This window comes from Antedon mediterranea, chromosome 9 (genome assembly GCF_964355755.1).
Source record: "Antedon mediterranea chromosome 9, ecAntMedi1.1, whole genome shotgun sequence".
Classification (NCBI taxonomy): domain Eukaryota; kingdom Metazoa; phylum Echinodermata; class Crinoidea; order Comatulida; family Antedonidae; genus Antedon; species Antedon mediterranea.
The window spans coordinates 11,950,412-11,971,967 of record NC_092678.1 but is presented as its reverse complement, the minus strand read 5'-3'; the positions used below and the strand labels follow the sequence as shown (position 1 = coordinate 11,971,967).

Genomic DNA, 21,556 nt, shown 5'->3' with positions numbered 1-21,556 from the left:
ACTGTGGTCGGTACGGTACGGTATGGTTTACCCAGCAAGTAGTGTCTAAATTGACGTGTGAATTTCACAATCGCCAACAGTTCTTTACGGGTGGTACAGTAACGTTGCTGCTCTGATGTTAGGGCTAAACTAGCATAAGAAATCACACGCTCCTGACCCCCCCCTGTAATTGGGACAATTCACCCCCGATTGCCTGATCTGATGTCATCAGGATTCGGAAGTGACAGAACTGGTGGTTGTGTCAATTTAGATTTAATTGAGTGAAATGCATCTATTCGAGGTTTTTCCCATCGGAACTCCCCCTTTTTTGCAACTGCATAAAGAGGTCTTGTTAATTCGGCAAAATGGGGAATGAATGCCCTATGGTAATTTGCTAGGCCAAGGAAGCGTTGAGCCTCCTTGTAGTTCTTAAGATCAGGCCACCCACACACTGCAGCGATATCGGCATCGGACATCTCGAGAGTGTTGCGGGAGACCATACGGCCCAGAAATTCCACTTTCCTCTGGTAAAATAGACATTTCTTTGGTTTTAGTTTCAGATTATATTGTCGGATTAGATTAGATTATTGCTGTGGTCTTCAAATGATTTGCCCAGGATTACCACGTCATCGAGGAAAGCCAGAGCAGTCTGCCAATTTAGACCATGCAAAACCATATTGATGACCCTAGAGAAGGTTGCCGGACTATTACATAGGCCAAAGGGCATTTTTACCTCGAACAGGCCATATTTGGTGACGAAAGCAGTCTTTTTGCGATCGTCGGCATTGAGGTTTATTTGCCAATAACCAGAAATGGCGTCCAATTTAGAGAACCATTGATTACCCGACAATGTGTCGAGGCAATCCTCTAAAATTGGTAATGGATATACATCCTTTACCGTGATGTTATTTAAAGCCCTATAGTCTATGCAAAATCTGACATTTCCATCCCTTTTCCGGACTAGAACTGGGGCGTATAAAAAATAATATTCTAACCAAAAATCAATAAATATTAATAAAATAAATATAGGTACCGGCCTAGCCTGTACCCTAAAAAATTTACAAGAAATCTATGCTAAATAAATAGCATGCACTAAATCGAGACATTCTAAAAATAATAACAATAACAGGAATAATTAAGCCTATGCATAATTACCCCACAAAAAAAAATAAATCATGAAAATAATAGGTAGGAAATTCCACTAGAAGAACCACCTAATAAATAAAATATCTAATTAAAACAATACAAATTTACTAAATAATTTTCCCCATTACCCCCACCCCTGGGACTCCCCACCCCCGGGACTCCCCACCCCCGGGACTCCCCCACCCCCGGGACTCCCCACCCCTGGGACTCCCCCACCCCCGGGAAACGTTAAAAAACCACTACATTAAATTAAATGCAAAAATAAAGACAGTAGACAATATACTGTAAATATAATATAGTTTTATTATTTATTTCAGGAAAAAGGCTGAACTGAGAAAAAACAACCAATTCTATAACATCTAAACTAGATAAATATAATCAGAGTTTCTGTTTTATTTACACTAAAATACTAATTTCAAAGATAACACTGTCGTTAAAAAGAAAGATTTGTACGGCATGTACAGGAAAAATGCTGTACATATTGATATTATTGGTTGTATGCATGATGGGTAGAGAGGCTATAAACCCAGGGAAGGACTTGATAATAAGATAGTAGAATGACAGCATGAAATGATAATTATAATGAAAACCGTAAGGTTAGGGCCCACACACGGTGCAAGTCCAAGACAAATGTCTTGGCTCTGTGTGTATGTGAGACGCTTCATACCCATATTTATTATATTAATTACACTACTGTATATACAATTACAGATTTTATTACAATTATTTACACAGTGAGAGGATTATTATACAGTATTTGCCACTAATCGGCAAAAACCAGATAATTTCGCAACAGATCAGAGGCCAATTCAAACATTGAAACATTGTAATCAGTAGCATTGTCAAGTTCTTCTGCCTGATTCCAATAAGCGACTTTATATTTTTTATTAGAATAGAACTTTTTAATCATTCCATTGTACATAACCTGACCATCATCTTCTTCCCACACATGACAAATTGTCTTTCCGATCACCCTGCCTTGCAAGATAGCAGTAAGCGTTTCAATTTGAATGTACGAAAAATTTAATGATGGAAATTCCTTCCTTGCACCTTCCACTCCTGATTTTTTAAGTACTCGCTCTAATTTCCTTCTATCAACCTTATCCTTTTTCTGCTCCTTCTGTTTTTGTCTTTCAACACTAATTCTTCTCAAAGATCTTTCTGCTTCATTGATGCAGCAGAAGAGTTCCATGCAAAGACGCAGGAGATTGAGAAATTGAAGGCTAAGATTGCAGAGGATTTTAATACAATGGATGGTCAGAACCAAGCCATAAAGGATTTCGAGCAAGTTAAGGACTGTAAAGCAATGTTGGAAACAACAAATGAAAAGCTGCAAGAGCGTGTTGGTACAATTAAAGGCATGCAACAAGAGATGCAAGAGTTGAAGGAAACTTTGAAAATCACTAATGTCTTCAAGAACGAGATTCAGAAATTGAAAATTTAAAAACCGATATTCAAAAGCTCAAGGAATCTATAAGCACAGTTTCAGTTTCAGTTTTTTTTTTCAGTTTCAGTTTTTATTTTCCAATATAAACAAGTGTAATGAATATATGTGCTATTAAGAGAAAATAGTTGACCATTTGTCCTATTGAAATTAGGAGAGTTGTATTCCTGTGTTAAAGTGCTTTTAAGAGAAAATAGTTTACCATTTGTCCTATTGTAACTAGGAGAGTTGTATTCCTGTGTTAAAGTGCTATTAAGAGAAAGTAGTTGACCATGTGTCCTATTATAACTAGGAGAGTTGTATTCCTGTGTTAAAGTGCTATTAAGAGAAAATAGTTGACCATTTATTCAAATTGTTCGGTTTATTTGAGACTTGTTAAACGATATTAAGTGATTATTATTTGTATTTTCTAGTCACCAGACTATTTTCAGAGTCAGAGAATAAAGGTACTGAATTTTACATAGTTTGCGTCGTTGTGTTGGTGCCCTCATTGTTCGTAAACTACATCAAGCCCAGATATTCTACACACAGTCTGTGAAGAAGAATCGCAAACGAGCACGAGTGGAAACGGAAGATGATGATGAATTGGTGTCTAGTCTACTCTTACATGCTGAAGAATGTAAAGTAAAGGAGCGGGATGAAACGATTCAAAGTTTGAATACCTTAATTGCATCCTTGAAGGAACATTTAAAGCAGGAGAAAGATGAAATGAAAGAGTCTGCAGAGAGCGACAGCATATCCTCCAAGACAACAGATGAATCTCTTCTGAATAAACAGATAAGTGAAATGCGTCAGACAATACTGAATCAGCAGTCGGAGGTAACAGGAGACACTAACATCTGCTTTTGTTTTCGCCCCAACTTAACAGCAGTTTTTAATGTGGCCTCTCTTCGTTGTTCATCAAGCGCATCAATATATTCGACAGTCTTATTCTTTGACGAACGCATCTTGCAACTCTGATAGCATAGTGTGGCATTAGGTGCTTTCTTTTGGGCTGCGCTAAACATCCCCATAATCTCCTCCGAGTCAATATTATGTGAACGGGCTGATGCTACTTCTTCCCTCAACTTCTCTGTAATATCAAGCTCAAAGTACTTTGAATATTGTCGCTCTAAAACTTGTATTGTAATTTCTAAACAAGTTTTCATCATTGGAATAAAAAGTTCCGAATTTGTTGTGACCGCTCTCAATTGTATTAAAGTGTCAACTACAAGATTATCTCCAAAAAAGTCTTTTGGGGATTGCAACATCGCAGAGGGATCTTTAACCATGTCCTTTAAAGAAGTTATTACTTGTTTGACGACATTGATTCCATCAACATGATTTATTTCATCTTCCGCTGAAGTATAAAACTTCCTCATCCACGGCCCCGTCAGTTGTTTTCCAACAAGGCCCAACACTTGAAGCTCAGCAATTGCTGTAGTGCTCTCAAAATCTTTCAATAGTGAAGCTCGTAGTCCACCTAGAGATGAACCGGTTCTCAACATTTCTGTGAATAGTTTATGAAGCTGGATGAGAATACCAGCATTATGAAAAAGTATGTGTAGGCGATTGCCTCTATATCTTGGGAGGATGTTTCTAGCAACATTGTTTCTGTCCAAGAAAGTGGTGAATGTTTGCTCATCTGAACAATGATATTGACAGCTGTACAATCATTCCCAAACAGATGTCCTTTTGATTGTTCTAATTCTTTGAGGGCACTCCTTGTCGCTGAAACTATATAGTCCAATGGGTGGAGGTGACAATTTAGTTCGTTAAGTGTTTTACCCCACTTGCTGCATGATTAGCCGCACACTCATGGAATTTGTTATGTTATCAATAATAGCAGCCCTCGTCTCCTGATAACTTGAGCCTTCACTAAAATAGCAGTAAGTCTCGGCCATATTATCAACTGCAGTTTGACAAATTTGATATGCATAGTCTTCTGCAGTACCACCGGCAAGTTCCTCTATACCAGCTGATACACATTGACTTGTGGTGGTAAAATGAATTTCATTGATGTGTGTGCCCTCTTTTGAGTTGTGGCATCGAATCCCACAGTGGTGTCTTTGTTGCTAAGGATAACTTCTGCTGCCTGTAGCTCTGCTATCGCACCAAGTTCTCTGGCCATCATCTCCACAGAACTTCTAGATGGGATACGTACTCCAAGATCTTGTCTAGCGTTAGCGTAGGATCTCGTAGAGCCGCACGTCTAAGCTTTGGCGAGCAACAGTGAGATATTATTTGCATTTTTATTTCAACATCAACTTCTGCAAACGAGCATGTCCTAGCAGCCTGACGTAAGCGTGTGACGTAGTCGTCAATCGACTCGCTGGCATTTTGGCTTAACTGACGGAAGGTGTAGATGGCGAATGGAATATTCTTCTTGGGCTCAAAGTAGTTTTTCATTGCTAGTTTGGCCTCATCATAAGTATTGCCTGTATTTTGCAAAGCTCCAAAAATATCGTATACCTTCTCACCTGCATAGTGAAGCAACAGCGCTCTCTTCCTCTTGTCGTCCCAGATGTTTATAGCCGTGAAAAAATTTTCGAGTCGGCCTGCGTATTTTTCGAATTCTTGCGCATCGTCGCCGGAATTTCGTATTTTGAAGTTCGGGAAGTTTGCCAGTGTGGATTCCATTTTTACTTGATCCTACTCGTCGCCAGTGTAATATTGTTTACGATGACTTTAATGACGATTCGGTAGACACTATAAATGCAGTTCTATCTTTTTATTATATCCTGTTTGGTACTACTGCGTGTCCTGCACGCATGCGTATTCTACACGAGTTTGGCGTTGCCAGGATGTGTTTACTAAATAACCCATTTATAAACTGTACGACACTACAGTTATCAAATTTAATTTTGATTGATGTTGGTTTAGAATGTTCATCAGGTTGAGTTATTTCTGTAACATTTCCCATACATCCATTTGTCATTCCCTTACTTACATCAACATTTTTAATTAACATTACTCTGGCATTAGGTGCAACCCATAAGTAACTTGGAAGTGAACATTGATTAGACTTCTTTATTGGTTTGTCACGAATTGTGTTTTTCTTTCTTGAATTCATTGCTGTATCTTCTGCTTCAATACATATTATATCTGTGCATTGTTTGTGCAACATTTGTTTATTCCATGCAAAAACATCTTTGTTATATGTGTGATATTCAAATATTCAAATAATTGTTTCGTGTCATCATAGCTTGTCTCTCCAATAAGTGCACTTTTTACACTGTTTAATAAATCTTTGGCTGATTTTATAGCATCATTCTCAGCATTTTAATTTCCATCGGTATCATTTATATCAGTATCATTGTTATCATCATCAGGGATTTTACGTTGTATAACAAATGTTCGTTCAGATGGTGGTTTGGGAAAATTAAATCTACATGTTGTACCTTTTTTCTTACATGACTTTGAATGTCGTTTACAATGTGTTTGAACACCAGAAACAATTTCATGAAGTTCCTTATCTTCATCTAATGATGGAATTCTACAAGAAACGTATTGGTCAATGAACTCTGTTACCTTTTCATATATCGGTATATTTTATTCAAAATTCACATACAAATTACATACATGGCAGCACATGGCTGAATTGCATATGTATTACATTATAAAAACTATTTAAACTATAATCACTATCAACAATACATACATATATAAAAAAGAATAAATTAGGCTGCAGTTACCTCAAATAATACAAGCAAAAAAAAAAATAAAAAAGTTCTTGTGTGGAGTGGTTGAAGATTTAAAATGGCAAGAGAATCCGAGTATGTTGTATACTCATTGCCCAACACAATCTTGCAGACACGCTTCTGAATCTTATTCACCTGTCCCTGCTTAAGACCTGCATGCCACAAAGGGGCTGCATACTCAAGCACCGGTCTCAGATAACCTATATAAACAGAAATAAGTTCATTACTATTAAAACCTGCTTCTCTCAACTTACGTATCATAAACATTTCATTTCATTTCCAGTGATTTATTTCCTTCATTTTCGGCAATTCCTAATTGAGGTGCATTTTCAACCCATAAAATCATATGAATATGTGGTGAGCCTCTGGCTTGATATTCAACACGGTAAAAATAATCGATGACATTCGTGCAACTGTAACAGGATTTGATTTCAAAAGATTGCATTTGTCTGCCCATTCTAATTCATTGATATTTCTTTTGTCACCTGTTTCAAGCAACAATGTTTTCATTACTTCTGGCCATCTCATATCTGCTGATTAAAATGATGCGAACCATGTTGGTTTACCAAGCTGTCTAACCATTGCTAGTACATCTTTTTGTGTAGATTGCCAGTATGGACATGTTCCTCTGATTTGTTTTAGAAATTTATAACCCCTATCACATTTTAAAATTTCTTGAACTTTAGATGCTCTTTTGAAATCTGATGCTTTTACTGAAGAGAAATCATCTTTCTTACCTGAACTTTTTCTGAGTGCAATAGAAACACTTGACAATACTTGTTGAATTTCATAAAGGCATTGTGCAAAAAAAATGTACTCTGTATTTTTAGCAAATCTGTTGTCAACGTGACACAATTTATTATTAGTAGGCATGTTAAGGAGCATATTTTAGGCAAATCCTTCAAATTGTGATAACATTTTGAAACTTTGCACAGTTATTCATTAGGGTGTCAAAAATATGAAATGGAAGGGTTGCACAAAATTTGGTCAGGGGAAAGCCGCCATTTTGGATTTCAAAATGGCGGACCTCAAATTTTCACTTGTCAGGTATATCTCTGCTAAAAAGGCACGTAGAATGCTGGGTTAGGTGTTTTGTCAGCCCTACAGAATTATAATAATTGTCCGTATACAAAACATGGCCTTTGTCCAGGTAATCTTTCATAAGTTCTAAAACTATAGCTGCAGTCAGTCCTAGGCCTTCATTATCTTCAATAAACCCAGCTCCAGTGTATATAGCGATTTTTATGATCATACCTCGCGATTCACATAGTTCATAAAATTTCACCCCATACTTGTGGCGTTTATTCTTTATGTACTGTCGAAATAGTAGCCTGCCACGCCAAAGTACCATTGATTCGTCAATGCACAATTTCTTTGTTGGATAATAAATGTTCTTCATCGTGTCATTGAAATGATCCACAAGAGGTCGTAGCTTGTATAATCTATCATCATGATGTGCTTCATTATCAACGAAGTGCCAGAATCGTAACATTAGTTGAAAACGGTTACGGGACATAACACCGCCGAATAATGTGTTCTTGTACAAGACATTAGAGCTCCAGTAGTGCTCCAATGTTGGTTTATTATTTGGACCAAGTTGAATCATTAGAGCAAGGAACTTCTTCATCTCAACTGCGTTCGTATTGTACCAGGCATGCATTTATTGCCTCAAAATGATTACCTTCAGTATACAGTATATATATACCTCTTTCCGTAGTAATTTTGTTATAGTAGCCTGGCTTTCTTGCAGAAAATATTTGCCATTGTTTTGTTTGGTCATTGTATGCATATATGTCAAGGTCCAACATGTTTGCCATTGAAACTATATCAGTGTCACAAGCCCATGTACCAGAATTCATTATTTTATTCGTAACTACATACTGTTTTACACTTTTATATCTCTCTGTGTCCAATGTACATTTGAATCGATCATCATTTTCCAACATGTGTTTTACATTTGCTTTTCTGAACATGGAATGATTTCTTTCAGTCCCACTAACTAAATATGCAATTGTCATGTAGAAACAATTTCCATCACCAGTTATTTTCTTAGTAGTAGTAGGTTTTATAATATTTTTATATTCATTGTTATATTCAAATGGTGTATTATAATTTGAACCTTTATAATCAATACCTAATTTATGACACAACAATTCTTTAGAATTTACTTGTAATGGTAGGTATTTAAAATACTTATCAGTTTTCTCTGTTATTACTTCAGTTGAAACGTATATAATTTCATTCTCATCTAATGTAGGAGCATTTGAACCGTTGTTAGCTTCAAATAATTCACTTTCATCAATATGGCTTTCAATATCACTAATATCATCACATATAATTTCACTTTCATCAAATGTAGGAGCATTTGAACCGTTGTTAGATTCATATGATTCACTTTCATCAATATGGCTTTCAATATCACTAATATCATCACATATAATTTTACTCTCATCTAATGTATGTGCATTTGAATCTTTGTTAGCCTCACATGATTCATTTTTGTCAATATGGCTTTCAATTTCAATGACAATATCATCAAATAAATTATCAACACCTGTGTTTTGTTGAGAGTTGTTTGTTGCTTGTGACGCATGTACATCATTTTCATTATTTTCATCTTTGTTGCTGTTTGTAGATACAATAATTCCTGTTAATTCAAACTGAGTACCCAGTAGGACGTTTAATTGTAGCAAAAGTACAACCATAAAAAGTCATAAAACATGCATCATATTTGTATAAATCATATTCTAAGGTTTGTCGTAATGACTTTGCTCCATACAACAATGCATCTTCCTTCTAATGTGCCATAAAGTCCGTCACTGTAAATCATTTCAAATGAGTTATTTAGAATATGAAGTTCTTTTGGTAGTTCTGACACCATTAACAATTCTTCATTCATTAATGAATCTTTTTGTATAAAGTAATTATACAATTCACTGCCAAGTAATAACATTTCATCGAGATCACAAGTTTGGAATTCATTTCCATTTTTTATTTTGCAGTAAAGTATAGCTAAAAGAGCATTAGATACACATTGTTTACCTGCAAGTTCTCTAAATCTGAAATCACCTTGATGATAACTGCCTCGTGCTATTATACCATCATTTATTTCCATTTCTATTCCAAACTCACACAATTCATTTTTTGAAATACCATTATTAGTTGTATTAGATTTTTGACCGTTTGTATATTGATTTGCAGATTTGATTATCAGTGTTTTCATCTGTAACTACAGTTGTCTTCTCATTTGTGATGTTCATTTTCTTTTCTGTTCTCTCAATGTTTATTGCTCGAATATTCTGTTTCTCAATTTAAAGTATGAGTTATGATAAAACCATTGCAGTTCTGTTTAATTATGTACAAAATGTGTTCTGTCAATGTTTATTGCTCGTATAAAATGCTAAAGGCTATTGTCTGAGTTGCCAATAAACAGACTTTTTCAACCCTGCTGCCGTCACAACTCCGCTTTGACTCACCAACTGGTGCTACAGCTAGAGGATATTGTCGTTGAGTTGTCAACAAACAGACTCTTTCAACCCTGCTGCTGTCACAACTCCGCTATGACTCGCTACTAGTGCTACAGTTAGAGGATATTTTCGTTGAGTTGCCAACAAACAGACTTTTATCCAGAATATCTTTTTATCCAGAATCACTTTTACAATCTGCTAAGAGAAGAAATATAAAATTTACATTCACAATAAATAAGGTGTGATAGAATAGAAGATGATTTGTTCACCAAATATAATACAGTCATTTATATATTTATTAAAAATTTACGTAGCTAGATGAAAATAATCTCAAGATAATTGACGGACAAAATAGTGATAATGAAAGAATAAATAAATAAATAAATAAAGATTCTGACAAAATCAATAAGGTTATAATTATATGCATGATAATGCATATAAAACCTAACAATTTGAATCATCAGGTTTTTGTTTGCATTGTTAACAATCGATTTTCTATATAAAAAAAAAGGGGGGGAGGGGGAGGCCCACATATCAAATCAATCAAATACATTTTTTTCATCAAATACAAAAAAAAATAAAAATTAAATATTAGGTTTCTAATTGCAGAGGCCAGTATAGAACATTATTATTATTATATGGCATTGTAAAGTTTAGATTAAAATTTCAGATGTTGTAAATAACAGAATTTGAGATGTTTAAGTTGTGGCTTGTGTAGCAATGGTTATTAGACTGATTTCCAACAAGGGTGCTAACTATAGTAAAGCCAAATTGCTTTTGAAAATATGTACAGTAATTCCATAATAGTAGTGTCATGCAAAACCATAACCAATGATTGGAGAATGATGAATAGACTAACAATAAAAGAGGTCTATATACGTTTTATGGTTCTTCCAGATACTTACCAGAAGATAACTGGACAATGTAGCTTGTGGTTTTATACTGGAGTAAAACTTTGCTTAATTTTGTAGATTTTCTAGAGAAAAATAAAGATAACATACAGTATATCATCAAATGAAATACCATTTTTTGTTCACCAAAATTGCTGTCATGCATAACTATAACCTATAGCTTTTAATGTGTAAATATTAAAGCCCAACTCATCAAACATTTGATCTCAAAATATTAAGTTGTACTGTAATTGTTTATATTGTTTATTCAATGCAGCTTATTTTTAATTGGTGTATCTCATTATAACTTTGTTTTGTTTTATTTTGACTTAATTTGTGCTACTTAGTTTTGTTATTTTTGTATTTTATAAGTAATGATGGAGTAAGAGCAGTTTTCTGTTTGGGCTCATGCCTATTACTTGCTCCTGGCAAGATGAATTGTAAAATGTACTTTATGAACTTTTGCCGAATAAATATTATTATTATTATTATTATTATGAAATAATGTGTTTTAATGCTGTTTATTGTTGAAATATGGAGCATAAAAAACATAGCACATCGTCATTCTGTAGTAATTATAAATATAATAGCAATTGATATTATTTTATAATTAATAAATAATATATAACCCAAGTTGACTACTATTATTCTAACATTAATTTGTTATAGTCCTATTCTTTACCCTTTTAGTACAGTATTTGCTTACATCAGGCAGTTTTCTGCTTACATGTAGTTTCTTCTGGCCTTCAGACTAGTTACCATGGAAATTAATGATTACAAATGTAATAGGATATAGAGGAGTGTCATTTTCAGCAGTGTGTTATGAGCATTACAAGAAGAAACTAAGTTTTTTAAAGCTAGTACTAGTAGGGACAATAACAAAAACATCTTAAGGTCCGTAATGTAGAAGTATGATAATTTAGCGTCTGAAGTTAGGCAAAATGTTTCGGTGCATTGTAAAAATCGATACACTCGTCGGAAATTAAAAATTTCCTCTACGTCATCAACAATAAACATTAGGATTTACCTCTTTGACCAATAAGAAACAAGCATTTCAAGGGAAGCCCTTTCAGTAATTCCGCAGACAACTATGGAGAAATTCGATCCCGGAAGTACGCGGATTCTTTGGCAGCCAACATACAGTTACAGGTTGATTTATCCCTTAAAATACTGTTTTTATAGATTCATGCTTCATCGTTCGTTCCTACATAATTTCTAAATAAGTAGACTCATCTCCGTTCTACTTCCTGACAATTTACTTTATGAAATAACCCAGTTATCTTTACATACCTACAAGACAATAATAATACACGATGTACAGTATTAGATGTCGAACCACAATGGCCGCATCACTCGTGTTATCGTCTTCAGAATCTTCAGAATGATGACTGGACATCGCTGATTTCAGCACTATAATCTAGTGTGTTTGCAGCTTACGGTACGCCACGTGTGCTCAGTTTTATTTATTTATCTATGAACTTTTTATGAATTTATCAAGGGCTTGCTCAAATGCGGCTTTTTGAGACAGCGCGGTTTCGGTCGGGAGGCTGTTCCAGTCATTCAATGTCCTGGGCAGAAAACTGTATTTGTAGCATTGTGTACGACAGAAGTAACATTAATCTTTTCTTTTTCCTACGTTGTTGAAGAGTTGGCCAGTGTACCGTAGTGCATGTAGCATGGATGTGACACTTCATGTTCTTCTGCTGTAATCGGATGTTGCAAATCTTGCAGCTCTTCGTTGTACCATTTCAAGCTTGTTTATAAGTTGTGATTGATGGGGATCCCATACTGTAGCTGCATATTCAAGTTTTGGACGAACTAGTGATTGATAGGCAGTTGCTTTAATACGAGAGTCGCATCGAGAGAAGTTCTCATTAGGAAGCCTAGAATCTTATTGGAATCGTTTATAACTTGGTTTATGTGTGGTTCCCATGATAGATCATTTGTTATTAAGACTCCAAGGTATTTGCTGCTCTTGACAGTGGTTAGAATCTCTTCTTTCATCTTGTAGTCAAGTGTAAGTGGATTTTTACTCCTCGTCATGTTCATTGTATAGCATTTTGATGGATTAAAAGACATCTGCCATTTTTTAGACCATTGGACTACTTGATCAAGGTCATGTTGTAGTTGTTCTTGGTCTGCTATTTTATTTACAGGTCGAAAGAGTAAACAGTCATCATTTTATGGTTTTACCGGTGCTAATATCTTCTCCGATGTCATTGATGTATAATAGAAACATTAACGGACCAAGTACCGTGCCTTGAGGCACTCCTGATGTTACCGTCTTCTCATAGTTTGGACGGTACCATCGCTACGAGGGGTATTCCTTAAAAGTACAATTTTTTTAGGGGGCGCTATTTATATATCTTTATTTCAGACTATAACATTTATGAACAACTTTTATTGTTCGGCATATTTGGGATTCTTCATCATTTTCCCTTTCAATTGTTCCAGTCTTCTCCTTGCTTGGATCGAACTTGTTGTCAGGCAATATAGGATTTTCAACCTTGAATGGTAAAGGTATTTGAAACTTTTTCATTTCTGTCTGTTTTCTACACATGGTTTTTGTACCAAATAAAATTGACTCCGTCTTACCTAAATGAAGGGATAATCTATTGTCAGTAAGCCAAATATTCAACGCTTGCAATTCATATTACTTAGTCTGTTTTCAATATAATCAAGGTCTTTATTCGTGACTAAAAGAGCTGCATCGTCTGCATATAGCAACAACCAACAGCCGATTGCATGTCGTTGACATACAGCAAAAATATTAAAGGACCCCCCAGAATAGATCCCTGGGGTGCATCCATGACAAAGATAGACTAGTAAAACCCATGGCCTTTTGAAGGTCAAGTATAACCATACCAGTCATTTTCCCTTTATCCCATCCATTTCTCACAGAATCCGATAGATGTAGTAGACATGTTTCTGTAGAAAATAAAGGTCTAAAACCTGATTGATAGGTATAAGGAAGTGATTGATCGTTTAAGTAACTCATTAATTGATTATACATAATACGTTCTACAATTTTAGACACTGCCGATAGAACAGAAACGGGTCTGTAGTTTCTTTTTGTAAATAGGCACTACCTTAGCAGATTTCCAAACAAAAGGGATATATCCAGTTGAAATGGATATATTTATAATATGGCTCAGTGGATGTAAGATAGCCAGAGCCCCATCTTTGAAAAATCTGGCAGGTAAGAAATCTAAACCCGCACCTTTCTTACTATTTAAGTTGTTTATTATCATTAGTACGGTTTGTTCATTTACTTCTTTAAAAGCAAATACACCTCTTTTATCGGCATAGTAATTTTTAACGTGGTTTTCATTGTAAGTATTAGATGAAGGAGGAAGTTTGTTGACTAAATTATCAGGAGTATTAATGAAAAAGGAGTTTAAATGGTCAGTAATCGAGCTTTTGTCGTAAATTATTTTATCCTCACATTTTAGAGCAATTTTTTCAGATTTATTTTCTGTTCCGGTACCTAAACTTGTTAAAACATTACATCTTTTTTTAGGGTTATTTTTATTCTCATTAAGTTTGTCCGAAAAATAAAATGACTTGGTTCTTTTTATTTTATATTTTGCAGAATTTCTTAACTTTTTAAAGACAGTAAATATGTGCTAATTTCGAGTTCTCTTGAATTTAGCTAAGCATTTATCACGTTTAAGGATCAGATCTCTAATTTCTGATGTGAACCAGGGTTTGGAACGTTGTTTAATTCTTATTTCTTTTAAAGGAGCAGTGCAGAAATTGGTGCAATTTATGATATCGGATCAATCTAATTCATTTAATTTAGAAGTAAGTAGTTCTGATGAGTATGATTTTATAGATCGTATTTTAATCGTTTTATGCCTCTTAATCGGGATGTTAACTATCTTTCTGGTGCAGTAAGTTATAACATGATCACTGACGCCGAAAGGGATAACACCATATTGGAAAATATTAAGAGGATCGGTTGAGAAAATAATAAGATCTATGATTGTAGAGGTAGTGCAAGCAATGCGTGTTGAGTCCTTAATAAGTTGGGAGAGATTAAACATATTACAAAATTGGGACACCCATTTATTTTTACTTAAATTGATAGATACATCTACATTAAAGTAACCTAAAATAATAACTTCTTAGACTATCTCCACAGGTTGTCTCAAGTGAGGTAAAAAACGATCGCTGCTTTTCAGGTCGGTAACAGGTTCCAATTAGAATAGGTTTGGGTTTAGGTAACAGTATACATCTAAACATATGAGAGTAAAATTAGTTAATTAGTTAACATCCATCATATAAAGTTTGATATAATGATAAATGCTTGATAGTGGGTGCCAAAAAAGGCCAGAACCCATTGTAAATGAGAGCACCCAAACACCAGCCAAGGAGCAGAGGAAAGAAAACGTTTACTTAAATATGGAATGCAATCCATTGCATAGCATAGTAAATCTAAACAAAATTAATATATAGGCCTACCTATAATGTAACCTGAGCCACCCGCTCAATGGTTTATTATCTTTTGAGCCAAACGCCCTGTATTACGACCAACCGCCATAATATATTTTGTACTTTTTTTTTCTCTTTTGTGGCGCAAACACCACTTTTATTCACATTCATATTATCATTGTAAATGTCGTTACAGTTCATAAGTAACATTTTTACATATATGAATTCTGTATTACTCCTTTTTTCATTAATTTTCTTATATTTTGGATCATCATTATCATCTGTCCCGTTTTAAAATAGTTCACACATTTTCATTTGTTTGTTTTCATTTTACAACCCGGATTATACAATATATTTATATGATAAAAAAAAAACAATAATAGCTCAGTACCACCAGTAACCCGTATCACTGTAATTCTTTTTCGGTTAATCGTATCAAATTAGAAATTATATTATCATAATCTTATTTCTTAAAGCTATCCATTTTTCTATACTTGTTTCTTTATTGTTATATGTTTCACATTCAATGTTATATAACATATTGCTTTTAAATGAATTCCATAAAGATTTACCCACTGGCTTATTTAGTGCAGATAACATTTTTATTCTATAAATAGTAAATGCTGCAAAAGTGTAAATATAATCTATTAGCTTATCTCCCGTTCCTAGTATTAATTGTTTAAATGATATATTATTGTGATTTAAACTTACAAAGATACTAAGCATTTTCCTCCAATATTTCTGAATAAATCTACAACTAAAAAACAAATGATTTTCATTTTCAATTTCTCCACATTTGTCACACGTTTGTGTTTCCTTAACTTTCCACTGATACAGCCGTTTGTTGGTAGGCAGTATTCTATGTAACATCTTATAATTGAATTGTGCTAGTTTCTTATCTTTCATTTTACATACTTTCCGTAACCAAGAAGTTTTCCAATCAATGTATTTTGTACTTTTTAAATATTAAACGAATGCATACGTACGTAGCTTTTAAATGCATCAGAGGACCAACGACCCATTTTTTGAATTATATGTTCTGACAGCCCAAGACCCGCGGCATGTGTAGCTGCCCCTATTCTGAAACTGTGACCTTTATATAGAGTGGGATCTAATAAATGAAATTGCTGTCTTAAGACATGTTGATATGAATTGTGGAGTTACCGGTTTACCATCTATGTGTTGGAACAGAGGGCCGTTGGTATGGCTGAGTACGTACGGAGATGGTGCACCGGGCAAAAAGCCTGATCGTTTTGCGAAGTAATAATATGGATAGTAATAGGTGGTTTTCCCGTCGATGTTTTGGAATGGCGCAAAGTTAAATTCATCCCCTTGGAGGAAAAATGAACGTCTTCGCGCTGTAGTACCTTAGCTTCCATGCCTGTTCGGGCGGCTAACTCGCCAACTCGCATGAAACTCTGGAACGCGGTCAAGAAAAAGCTGACAAAAGATTTCTAATTTTTAAAGACAGAACTGTGGAGTCTAGGGCTCTGATTAATTTTCTGAGAATGTCAATTGTAATCGGCAAGCGCGTGTCCCTAGATTGTGAAGAAGCATGTATACCACGAAGTGTTTTCCTGACAAGAAAAGAATCTGATGGGTCTCTGGGAAACTGAATTTTGTGGATAAAACAAATACCCGAAACATGTTAATTTATCGTGCTTGGTGCATACCCTTTTTCAAATAAGAATGCGATGAAATTACAAAGGTGGGAGGGAGAAGCGGTAGATTATTTTTTCCTATTGACCACCTATTGAGCAATTCCCAACTTCGAGCGTATGCTTTACGAGATGAAGTTGACAAGGACGATTTGATTAACTTACGAGCTGTCTGTGACAGGTCGTCCGCGCGTGATGGCCAAAATAATATCGTCCTCCAATGTTAAAGGTCCTATAAATGGAAAAGAGGTGAAAAACATCTGTAAAACGCTAAACTAACTAAATATAAATAAACGTGGAGGGTACAATAGTTAAACATTTTTCTAAATGTTTAAAAGTCATCAAGGCCTTATCGATTTTAAAACGTGATAGCCAATCTGCCATGACATTTTTTACCCCTTGAATATGTTGCGCTCTGAAATTAATGTTATAGTTGAGACAGCAGAGAATTAATCGCCTGAGTAAACGGAGGAGAATACTATCTTTAGCTGTTTTCTTATTTATTATGTACACCACTGCTATATTATCGGACTGAAATAAAATGTATTTATTTGATAGAAGGTGTCACAATTCAAGTGCTAAAACGATTGGGAACACTTCTTTCGCGGCGATCGAGTGATGTTGCAAATGAATTGGCCAACGAAACGCGAACCATTTTGAATCAAGGACTCCTGCGCATCCAATTGAGCCCGCCGCATCAGTAAATAATTGAAGGGTTGACGAAGATAACCAAATTTCTTCTAGTATCATAGCTTTCCCATTAAAGTTGTTCGCGAATTCTAACCAAGTGTTAAAATCCTCTTTGGTCTCTGTAGTTAAAGTCCGAAAATCCTTAGCCAGTGGTCTTCTTGAATTGAATGTTTCATAGTGTTACCCGCTGTTAGGTTTATTAATCGGCGTAAAAATGGACGGCCGGGAACGACCACACAACAAGCAAAATTTAGGAGACCTAACAGATTGTAATTCTTTTAAGGTCACTTTCTTTCTCGAAAGAAAATAAGACAGTCCCGAATTGTTATGACCTTTTCCATAGGAAGTCTACATTCCATTGCTAAAGTATCTACTTCTATGGCGTATATGGTCAAGCATGTCCGTGGTGTAACCGTTTTGCTGTATTTGATCGGAACCCCCACTTAAGAACATAAAAACATAAAGTTGGTCAGAGAATTTAATCATGTGTCGGAATTGGCTTCCCTAATAAACCAAAAATCATCTAACAAATGGGATATGGTATGGAACTTATTTCGCATTATCGATGTTAATCCGTCGCTAAACAAACCAAAACGATTGCATGAACTGGATGCTCCCATTGGTAAACATTTGTCATAATAAAATTTTTCTTCCCACACCTAAAAGCCAGTAATCTTTAGGTGTGATCGGAATAATGCGAAAGGCCTCTTCGATATCCGTTTTAGCCATAAGACTGCCTACCCCAAACGATATTACTTGTTTTATAATTGTGTCGATGTTGTCATATTGTACTAATTTTTCATCGGTAGGTATCGGTGGAGATGAGAACGGACCTGCGATCCTCCCTAAGAGTATACTCCCTTTTCTATAAACCCCTTTACAGCCTTTACGTATGTAAAGCAGCTCCTTGGTTGTTGGCTTTCATCGGCTTAGGTGGAGTTATAGACCCCAACCCTTCTTAAAACCCGCTAAAATGGATGTAAACATATCTTGTGGGGAACCTGTTAGGTATGACCCTAGATTAGTGAGTTTAATTGGGGTTGGTAGACATAAAGGATGGTGATTGCCTAGCTTTGTTAATTTTTGACAACGGGATTTTGGGTGGTTCCCCTTACAGAGTTCGCATGCATGTTTTTGAGAGTGCATGGTTTCTTCCTGCGATCTTTTCCGTCGTTCCAGTTCCAACATGTGCCTCGTTGTCGGGCATTCCAAAACGGACTCTGAAATTTGGTTGGAAAAAGTTTCGAGTGTGCGGGATTGTCGAGCTTTCCTAAAATTTATGTCATATCGTCTCCAAGCCTCTACTGGACCTGACGTATATAAATCTAAAATGTTGGCGATATATTTGAGCATTGGCTTACTTGCCTCCTTATTCTTCTCAATATATATCGCTATATAAATGTGCATAGCTTTTAACCAATCCAGGAAATCCAGTGGTTCTTGTGGGGTTGACTCATGGTGAAGATGTATGTTACCACCATTACCCACTGACATGCCTGTTACCGTGGATTGTTCCTTGTAACTGGGAAGAAGCGAACGTAGTTCAATGAACGTATCGTTCCATATTTTTTTACCGTATGGCGGCACTGACCCCTGCCCCGAGGGGTATAGATTCTGACATGGTAATGTCGGGTTGAGCCAAAACCTCCTCACCTGAAAGTTGGTGTGTTGGGTCGTTTACCGGAGAAACCTCATCGAGAATTGTATCTGTTTGGCTGTCCGACGGCTCGTTTTGTTTCTCTGCTTGTTGTAGAGCGTGCAGTTCCCGTGCCAGGTTTCCGTAGTCTATCGCCTCCGAGAGTGATTGTTTCTTCTTTTGAGCGTTTTTTCCTGTTTTGAATTTGTTTGATGGCGTTTTTGGCATACTGGTTTTGGATGGCTACTGGACTTCTATAGTCCGACATAAAAAGAAAGACATTTTATATTAAATGAAATGGTTTAAGTAAACTTCATTTGACATGTCACCAAATAGTGAGTGAGTGGCCGAGCGGTTAAGACAGTGGAGCCGTAATCACGTAGCCATAACATCGGCAGGGGTTCAAGGCTCACTCACTCCATGGTTCTGGTGGTAGAACGAGTCTTCTCGGATAAGGACTATAAACTGTAGGTCCAGTGTACACAACTTGCCCGTGTGCACTTTAAAGAACCTAATACATCTTTCGAGATGAGTAGGGGGTTACCCCGGTGTATTAGTACATCACAGCCACTGATCACCAACTGGGCCCTCTGGGAGATCAGTCTTTGACTGAAGAGGTCACCCAGTATAAAGATAAAACAAACAAACCATAAACATACTACCGAAACTTTATGAAAAAGTTTGCTACACTAATGCCGACACCGTGGTATACCAACGAGGAACCGAACGGTATATAGCATTAAAACAAAATTCGTACATTAATAAAAAAAAAATGCATAAAAGAAAACCCCAAGTTCTCCTTAGAATGAGCTCAAAATTTGTCGGAAAAATATCTCGAAAGAAAATGACATGCAATATCTGAAATTTACAAGTTTTGCTCCATATATGAGGGCGTTCCGCATACTTCTAATGAATCGTTCGACTATGCTCAAATGTACGCCATCCCTTCCCACGTGAGTGAAATCCGCTTTGAGACCACAGTGTCTCCAAAAAACATGTTGCCAAGTTATTATTCAACATCTTAATGGTAGTATTAAACATACGTATAGCGTTCTTTGGTAGTCTACGGATGAGTTCACCTACGATCACTAATTTGACGTCTGCCCCCAGCAATAGGAAGTCTATGAAGGACCGATAGTGTCTCATGATGTTCGATATACTATGCGTTCCTATGTCATTTTCTCCTATCTGAATATAAACTATATCGTATGACGTATGATCTTTTAGTAAGGATGGCAAATCATGTATTCTGACACCGCCTTTTGCTTTAAATTCCAAGACATAGGAATCGTTTAAGCGCAAGTTCTTTTCGTGCGGTGATTTACTCACGTGTTCAGCCAGATTTAGATAACAATGTATCGGGGTCATCAAACGAATCGTTTGCAAGAGTTGATGTATTGATATCGTGGTGGGCATTTGAAGTATCCCAGTATCCGTACTCGTCCCAGTATCCGTACTCGTCCCAGTATCCGTACTCGTCCCAGTATCCGTACTCGTCCCAGTATCCGTTTAACCGTTGTGTTGCAATTATTGCATGTCGAGACTGTCTTTGGATTTCATCCTCTCTAAAAATGGGCTCTGCGTTGATGACCACCATCTGTAAAGGTAGTTTTAAAAATGTTATAAGAATGTTAACGAAACAATAAGTATGTACATTGTAATTTCAAAAAATGAAAAAAAAAGTGTACAGGGAAAAAGTATTACCATACTCTTGCTCTTCCCAGGATGTCCATCATAGCATCGGTTGCAAATAAAACATGCATGCCGCCCACCATCAAAGACCACATCGTCTCAAAGAAAGCCTGGTGCTATGTGTTGGTTTTGGAGTTCGATTTGCAAGTTGGACGGATGCCTTGGTCTGGACAACTTTCTTCGTAGGTTGGCTCGTCTTGCGAGGCTGGAAGGTTTAGGCAGGGTAGAATGAAGATCAATTTGACCAACACCGATGTCATCACGCATTATCAAAAATTCCCCCCCCCCCCCCTCCCAGAACGATTCGTCCCCTAAATCATCAATAACAATTTTTTTAAAGAAAAAACAAATCAAACAAAACTTAGACAGAGGGTCTACTATGCCTCTGCCGCATTCTTTACGGGATTAAGAGAAATAAAATAACTAGCTAATCCAACAAGTATTCTTCTGTCAACAAAAGAGGATATTAAATTTACCCAGTATAGTTTACCCATATTTTTTACAGTGTAGGCTGACACTTCCGTCTCGGTAATGTGTGAGTTTCTTCTTCTTGATTACTTTAGCAACCCGGTCTGCAACCCTTCGTTCTAAAAAACCGGTACCATCCGATGCCAGGGCCTCTCGGGTCTCATCGGAGAGAAAAGTGGACTTTCTCTTTGAGACTCGATGGACTTTCTTCGGCACCGGGTCTTCTCCCTTCATCATCTCGTCCAACAAGGACTGCGTACCTGGCGACAGTTCAATTTCCGGCAATGCGGCACGTAACTTGTCCTCTTTCGCCGGGCCTGGTCGCCACCGCAATCCACCGGAATGAGTATACAGGTGGTTTCTAGTTCCGTG

At 36.2% G+C, this 21,556-nt stretch overlaps 1 pseudogene; it reads right to left on the bottom strand.

Annotated features, from left to right (window-relative positions):
• Positions 1-1,579: 1,579 nt before the first annotated feature.
• LOC140058165 (uncharacterized) lies at positions 1,580-5,188 on the bottom strand (annotated as a pseudogene).
• Between the last annotated feature and the right edge of the window lie 16,368 nt (positions 5,189-21,556).